Here is a 7,508-nt window from a genome sequence, read left to right as displayed (position 1 = left end):
CCTATGATGTTTTGCTAACAACACATTCTTCGCTGAAGCTGGTAGGAATCAAGCCCTGGATACACCACACACGGGTAAAACGAGCACCGCCTGAGGAGGACACAGACCCTGCTGCTGTGACTGACACCGAAAGGGAAAGTTGGACCTGCACTCCGGAAGAAGATTTGAAATTACTCTTTCGAAAAAAAGGACAGTGAACTGAAACACAGATTAAAAATGTTTCTTTTGCTTTAGGCATGTGCTTGCAAATCTAGGGAATTTTAGCTGCCAAATACTGAGTTTGGGTAGAGTCCTTTACAGTATGGAAAAGAATTGGAAATGGGTTATGGTTAAATCTGAATGGGTAAATATATAGAAAGGTTATGAAAGTTTTTAAACCTGGGAAAAGGGAAACCTCAACTACTTGTGGTCTAATTATATGGTTACTGTACCTCTGTATTGGCATTTAGCCATTGGGGACCTATGAAAGGTCATTTGGAATTCCCTGTGTTGGCATTTAGCCATTGGGGACCTATGTAACATCATTTGGAATTCCCTGTGTTGGCATTTAGCCTTGGGACCTATGAAAGGTCATTTGGAATTCCCTGTGTTGGGATTGGCATTAGCCATTGGGGACCTATGAAAGGTCATTTGGAATTCCCTGTATTGGTTTGGCATTAGCCATTAGAGACCTATGTAAGGTCTAGAATTCCCTGAGGCCTAGGAAGGGTCTGGAATTCTCTGTATTGGTACGGGCCATATAATCTGAAAGGAAAATTGAGGTTTCCCAGAGAAAGTTAAACTTCACATGTAGGAAAGTGAACAAAAGAAAGTATAAGGCATGGAAATGCAATTTTGGGAATATTAGAAGGACAAGGATTTTCCTTCACACTGTGTATTTTTCTACTTACCTGACCCCTCCAGAATTTGGCAATTTAAAGGAGTAAGAAATGACATTAGGTTTCTTTGCATAAAACTAAAAAGACCAGTTGTTAATAAAGGTATTGTTAACCAAGACTTTGACTGGAATGGCATGCCTGAAGGAGGCATGCTTAGGCTCTGGTTGTTACCAGAAATCCCTGAGGAACTGGACTTGACTTTTGAAGCTAAGGAAAGCCCAGAAGGAAAAAGGCCTGACACCTTGGTTGGTTGTGCGGTTCATGGCAGTCTTTCCAGGGAAGGAACGAAGGTTGCTTTCCTGAAGGATGGCTAAAAGGAACCTCAAGGCACAATGGAAAACCCAAAGATTTTGGGAAAGCAGGTGTTTGCAGGCAAGGCTGAATGGCAGGTATATGGCTCAGCTTCTGTGCCCTAATGGGCAAACTAAAAGTCAACATGAAGGTTCCTTGCGTAAGTTCCAGCATAGTAGACTTAAAGATCATATGCGATCAATCACTGCTCTTGTTGTGTTTATGCAAATGAACAGGCTAAATTAAAACTGGACTTAATGCAGTCCCTTTACTGGCAAGGAGGGTAATCTTAAGGAGAAAAAATCGTGACTCAAGGAAAATCGCAATGCTCAGTGCAGCTGTCTATAAAGTTTGTTTTCCATTTGAAAGTTAAACCAAGTCTGTGACATTATAAAGGATGCTTTATTTACAGGCAAGAAGAATGTCAAGTGCCTTGCAACTGGATGTCTTCCCAATAAGACAGTCTCTCAAATTAAGAGACTGGTTTGTGAATTGTGTTGTGTGAATTAACGTGTATGTTCTTTCTGTTTTCATAGGGCATAAGCCTATGATCTCTACCTGAGTAATTATCTGTACATATAGGCCTCACTTAAGAAGCCCATCTGCATTGCCACCTCCTGAGACTCAACGGTTTGGCTGAACTAAGTGGCTGCGTTGGTGAAGTATGGGGTGGTCTGCAAGCTTCACTTTAAAACCGGTTTCTTTTCTGTCCTAATGGCTTGGACAGAAAGGGCCCAGAGGTCTGAGAGGGGGAAAATCCAAAATTTATACCCCTCAGCCCAAGCTAAGTATAGTGGGCAAAAGGGCTTTGGACAGGTGTGACATGCCCTGCACACCTTCCTCCAAAGAAGCCATTTCTTTTCCTAACGTGGGACATTGAAAAATTAATCCCTGCCTTTTGTATATAGTGGTTATAGGTTGAATTGTGTTTTTTTAACCCTGTTGCCAAATCTGTTGCCCTCAGAATATGACAAGAATGCCAGCTTGTCCAGCAGTACCAGCCCTTGGAAACCAAGCATGCTGCTACCCAGGAATAGCCAACTGACCTGGACTCTGCAAGATTCTTCCCCATGTGGGAAGGGCACCCTCCCCTACATCCCCACTCTTATTAGGGATTTCTAGACCCAAGGGTAGGTAGGACGACGACCACGTTCAGCAGGAAGCAGTTAGAGGAGCATGAGACCTTCGCCCATTGTCCTTTATAAGATTATAAAGGGTCTTATTCTGAAAGGGGGGAAACTGTTACAGAAACAGGGGAGTCCAAAAATCCCCAGAGTTTGCTGCTGGGGGATGGGGAGAAGTAAGCAGCTTTTGGAATGCCTCCACATGCCTGAGGCTGGTGGCTAGTGTCTTTCTTATGCAAATGGCTTTAATGCATCCAAAGCCTCAGGCAGATGGGAGGAGTCTTGAACCAGGGGACGGTATGGAAAGCACACAGAGCCTACGTAAGGTTCTGTGAATGGTCAGAACTGTTTGCAACGCCCACTGCGTCAGATGACGCAGTCGGGGATATATAGGCAGCTGCAGACATTTTAGCTCAGACTCTCTCAGACTCTCGCTCTGACTCTCTCTGGCATGCTCGGGCTCTCACTCTGAGACTCTCTCTGGCTCTTGCTCGTGCTCTCGCTCTGAGACTCTCTCAAGCTCTCGTTCGGGCTCTGGCTCTCACAGGCGCTCTGGCTCTCGCTCTGGCGCTCTGACTCTCTCGCTCTGGTGCTCTGACTCGGACTCTCTCTGGCTCGCGCTCTCGCTCTGGCGCTCTGACTCGGGCTCTCACTCTAGCTCTCGGGCTCTCTCGCTCTCTCGCTCTCTCGTGTGCTCCCTCCACGTGGCTTGGTGAAGGGGCCTTCTCCATGTGGCTTGGAGAAGGGGTCTCCAGGCTGCTTTAAGAGGCTCTCGCCATGCGGTTTTGAGAAGGAAAGGAGATCCGCGCAGTTTGCAGGAAGAAGACAGTTTGCAAGGAGGCTGAGAATCCAGGTGGTTCTGCATTGAGAGCTGGAGGGCACCACAGCACAGAAAGGACCTCCCCAATCAGATTGAATGATTGGCAGCTGCTGGTAAAGCTGAACTGTGTTTGGAAAGTAGGGAAACGGTTTCTCTGACTTTCGTAAAACTAGCCTGGTTTGGAAGGGGGGAGGCAAGGATATGTGTTTGTGGGTGTTTTAAAGAGCATAAGACTTAATAACAGAAATCTGCAAATGACTAAATCTATATAACTGTTAAATAAACAATTCTTTTTTCTTTTCACCAAACTCTGGTATTGAGAGTTATAATTTTGGCGGCGGGCAATCGGGCCCCTAACTAAAGAGCCTGTGGGTTTGTTTTCAACTGGAGCAGCCCAGGGGTTCTGTAACAATTCTGCTTCTTACTTTCAAATCCATTGTTTCGTCCCACTGAACCGTCCGTCCATCCTTGGAGAACTGCATTGAGGTAGAGCTGGCGACAAAAGGTGTGACCGTCTTGGATCTTATCTCAAAGGGTGTTCTTTCATCATTTTCTCATTAGTTATGAGGTTTTGGTTGAGGCTTTAAAAAAAAAAACATTTGATTGCTTTAAGGAAATTTCTTTATTTACTAATTTACGAAGATACATCCCAGAGCGCTGGGTAGGAAGCAGGATGCCTATAGGTGGAAACAGGTGGCCAGTTCTGTGTGAAAGGCCCAGGTGAGTTCAGTTGGGTGGCCTCCCTGGCAACCCCTGGGTTTGAGGCTGGGGATGCCTCCCTGACCCCTGTCACCTCTGTGATGCTTGTTTTTTTCTCCTTGCATTCATTTCAATACTTACAGCATCACCACATTATTTTTAATTTTTTAAATTTTTAATTGATTTGAGAGAGAAAAACATCAATTTGTTGTTCCACTTATCGATGCATTCATTGGTTGCTTCTTGTATGTGCCCTGACCAGGCATCGAACCCACAACCTTGGTGTATCGGAATGATGGTCTAACCAATTGAATTACCTGGCCAGGGCGCCACACTTTTTACTTATTGATTCGAGAGAGAGAAAGAGAGGAAAAGGGGCGGGGGGAGACAGAAACATGGATTTGTTGTTCCACTTACTGACACATTCACTGGTTGATTCTCCAATGTGCCCTGACGGGGGACTGACCCGCAACCTTGGCTTATGAGGACGACACTCTGACCCACTGAACCACCCGGCCAGGGGTCCTCCCCTTTGTAAGGCTCCTTGTCAGATCCTGATGGAGACTGAACAGAGCGTTCCTCTTCCGTGGTTTACGGTATCAATGGTTATCTGAGGTTCTCTCCCTCGGGCACTTCCCAAATTGATTGTTTGGAGGGCTCTCAGCCAGGTGCCCCAGATCACCAACATCAGAATTGGGTGTGGACCATCTTATAATCTGCAGAGGCTGTGAAGGAAGGAGAAGCTGGAGAAACTCGGTTGAGCCTGAAATCCCAGGTGAGGCCGTGTTTCCCATCATCCCCTGCACACCGGCTCATCCAGAACACACCTTGGCCACTAAAACAGAGAAGGGACCCTTGAGTGCGTGGAGCTTCCCGCTTCTCCCTCCTGGCATGCGAGCCTTAGGAAGTGGCCTGGGAGACTCCTTGTCAGGGTGGGTGAGTTCCCTTTCTTGCCAATTGCTTTGGTGGATTCTAAAATACTTTTCCTTACATTGTCTCAGAAGTTCTCCAGTTTTTGTTTCTTCCTTTCTTTCTCCCTTCCTTTCTCCCCTCTCTCTTTTTCTGTGTGCTCTTGTTCTTAACCAGAGACAAGGGTGGCCTTACCACGGCCTAATCCCCCCAGCCCCATTTGCTGTGTGAACTTTTCCAGAAGAATGGGATGTGTTTGTTTGTTTGTTTGTTTGTTTCATTCTGGAATGGAAAGCTCTTCTTTTTTAAAAAGATTTTATTTTATTTTTTAGAGAGAGGGGAAGGGAGGGAGAAAGAGGGAGAGAAATAGCAATGTGCACATCAGTCGGCTGCCTCTCACACGCTGCCAACTGGGGACCTGGCCCACAACCCAGGCATGTGCCCTGACTGGGAATCGAACCGGTGACCTTTTGGTTCACAGACCCAAGTTTACTTCACTTAGCCACGCCAGCCAGGGCGGAAAGCTCTTCTTAACTGAAGTATAGTTGCACGTAATATTGTATTCATTTCAGGTGAACAGCATAGTGAGATTTCATGTTTATATGCCTTAGAAAGTGATCACAAAAAGTCTACCATCCACCCATCACCCTACAAAGTTACTGTGATATTAATGACTGTATTCCTTCTGCTGTATGTTTCATCCCAGTGACTTATTTATAAGTTTGTACTGCTTAATCCTTTCACCTTTTTGCCCATCCCCCCCATCACCTGATCCTCTGGCAACTATGTTATTCTGTATTTACAAGTCTGCTTGTTTTGTCTATTTACCTTTTTAGATCCCACCCATAATGAAATGGCACCTGTATTTGTCTTGCTCTGACTTCACTGAGTGTAATACTCTAGATCTATTCGCATGGTTGCAAATGGCAAGACATTATTCTTTTTTCATGGCTTAGTAATATTCCACACGCGCATATATATCCACTTCTTCATCATGAGAGAGGGAGAGAGAGGTGTGATATTTTATTTTATTTTTATTTTATTGTTTTTCTATTACAGTTGTCCCACTTTCCCCCCATTTCTGCCCCCCACCCAGCCCACCCCTTCTCCCACAGTCAGTCCCCACCCTGCTGTCCACGTCCATGGGTCATTTATACTAGTTCCTTGACTAGACCCTTCCCCTATTGACCCCTTCACTCCCGCACCCCCCGATAACTGTTACTCTGCTCCTTGTTCAATTTTGTTCACTTGTTTGTGTTGTTCATTCATCCCCCATATTAGGTGATATCATATGGCATTTTGCTATCTTTGCCTGGCTTATTTCACTAAGCATAATTCTCTCTAGTTCCATCCATGTTGTTGCAAATGGAAGGAGTTCCTTCTTTCTTTCTGCTACATAGTACTCCATTGTGTAAATGTACCACAGTTTTTTGATCCACTCATCTACAGATGGGCACTTAGGCTGTGTCCAGCACTTGGCTATTGTAAACAGTGCTGCTATGAACATAGGGGTGCATAGATTCTTTTGAATTGGTGTTTCAGGATTCTTCGGATATAATCCTAGCAATGGAATTGCTGGGTCAGAAGGCAGTTCCATTTTTAGTTTTCTCAGGGAATCCCATACTGTTTCCCACAGCAGCTGCACCATCTGCATTCCCACCAACAGTGCACCAGGGTTCCCTTTTCTCCACATCCTCGCCAACACAAGTTGTTTGCTGGTTTGTTGATGACGGCCATTCTGACTGGTGTGAGCTGGTATCTCACTGTGGTTTTTATTTGCATCTCTCTGATGGCTAGTGATGTTGAGCATCCTTTCATATGTCTATGGGCCCACTGTATGTCCTGCTTGGAGAAGTGTTTGTTCAGGTCCTTTGCCCATTTTTTAATTGGGTTGTCTGTCTTCTTGGTGTTGAGTCGTATAAGTTCTTTATATATTTTGGAGATCAATCCCTTGTCTGAGGTATCATTGGCAAATATGTTTTCCCATGTGATTGGTCCCCTTTTCATCTTGCTGATGTTTTCTTCTGCTGAGCAGAGACTCTTTAATAAAAATATGGAACGCTTCACGAATTTGTGTGTCACCCTTGTGCAGGGGCCATGCTGACCTTCTGTGTCATTCCAGCTTTAGTGTATGTGCTGCCGTAGCAAGTGCGAGGTGAGGTATTTTAAACAGTCAGATACAGCTTCTCGTATTTCCAGGGATGCTCACTTGAGCTCTAAGGCCCTGGCTCTTGAGTTTGGCTGCTCGTTGAGATTTTCGGGGGCAATTCTAACAAAACACTGTTTCCTAGATGAACAAACAAAACAGAAACAGACTCATAGACACGGAGAACAGACTGTTGGCTGCCAGATCGGACAGGGGCTGGGGGACTGAGAGAAAAGGTGGAGGGATTAAGGGGTGCAGGCTGGCAGTTGCAGAACAGCCCCAGGGACGCAAAGTACCGCGTGGGGAACATGGTCAATAATATTGTAATAACTACAGATGACCCACGTGGGCACTGGACCTCTTAGGGGGCGTTTCTTTTTAAATTATAAAAATGTCTAATCACTATGTTTTATACCTGGAGCTGACATAAGATTCACTGTCTACTGTGATAGAAAAACAAACAAATTAAAAAACCCAGTTTACAGCTTACCAGCTGTGGGTATTTCTGGGCATTGGGACTATTTAAAAAATCCAAAAACAGCAAAAGTTAAACCACCAGATTAGTGAAATAGTATGTAGTAAGTGTTTACTGTGCAGATAGGAGCATTTCACACACCGGAACTTTTCAGATCGCAAACCGA

At 45.1% G+C, this 7,508-nt stretch overlaps 1 non-coding gene across 1 annotated transcript; it reads right to left on the bottom strand.

Annotated features, from left to right (window-relative positions):
- Nucleotides 1-6,768: 6,768 nt before the first annotated feature.
- On the bottom strand, nt 6,769-6,873 carry LOC149995575 (U6 spliceosomal RNA). Its single transcript, XR_016507995.1, has one exon. It is a non-coding gene; the product is annotated as a U6 spliceosomal RNA (small nuclear RNA).
- Nucleotides 6,874-7,508: the final 635 nt, after the last annotated feature.

This window comes from Furipterus horrens, unplaced genomic scaffold (assembly GCF_987537825.1).
Source record: "Furipterus horrens unplaced genomic scaffold, mFurHor1.1.pri manual_scaffold_13, whole genome shotgun sequence".
Taxonomy (NCBI): domain Eukaryota; kingdom Metazoa; phylum Chordata; class Mammalia; order Chiroptera; family Furipteridae; genus Furipterus; species Furipterus horrens.
The sequence above is the reverse complement of the archived record's forward strand: the minus strand, read 5'-3'. Positions and strand labels throughout refer to the sequence as shown.